Below are 698 nucleotides of genomic sequence, written 5' to 3' on the forward strand. Positions count from 1 at the left end.
AAAAAAAAAAAAAGAAAGAAAGAAAAGAAAAAGACAAAGCTATCTCCCTTACCCTTTAATGATTATCTTTGAAATCTAATACTGCCCTTGCTTAACAAATAGAAATTATATTATTATGTGTTATTTTTAAAACTCCCATATGTGAAATGAATATATGTATTTGAACCCATACAGTTTTCATTAAAGAAACTTCCATGTGTAGAAAATATTTCAACTGGATTTGTACAATCATTCTCTTTTATTTTTTATTTTTATTAATATTATTGAGAAACAAATAGCAATGAGACAGTTTCAAAATCAGTTAATAGGACAGTTTCAATATTTAATACATTGCTTATTGTCTTTGTAGGGGTTTATAGTACAAGATGCAGACATAATATCCTGTTCAAACACTATTATTACAAATCTTTCTTCATGAATTAAGAGAAAATAGCTGTATATCTATCCTATTTTGTATAAACATATATATATATACATATATATATATATATATATAGTCCTTCTTTTATATTCTTTTTTTTATTTTATCAGAGATGGGTATTCCAGGGTCTTTCAAACATTGTAAGCATGTGAATTCAGCAAAATAATATAATACAATCTAGTAGTCCATAATAGTAGTGGGTTATCCATAGGACTGGCAATGTCAGAAGTTGTTGACTTGAGCCCTGTACAGCTCAGCATACTAATATAGCTTTACT

The sequence above is a fragment of the Octodon degus genome, unplaced genomic scaffold, assembly GCF_000260255.1.
Source record: "Octodon degus isolate 3935 unplaced genomic scaffold, OctDeg1.0 scaffold00020, whole genome shotgun sequence".
Taxonomy (NCBI): Eukaryota; Metazoa; Chordata; class Mammalia; order Rodentia; family Octodontidae; genus Octodon; species Octodon degus.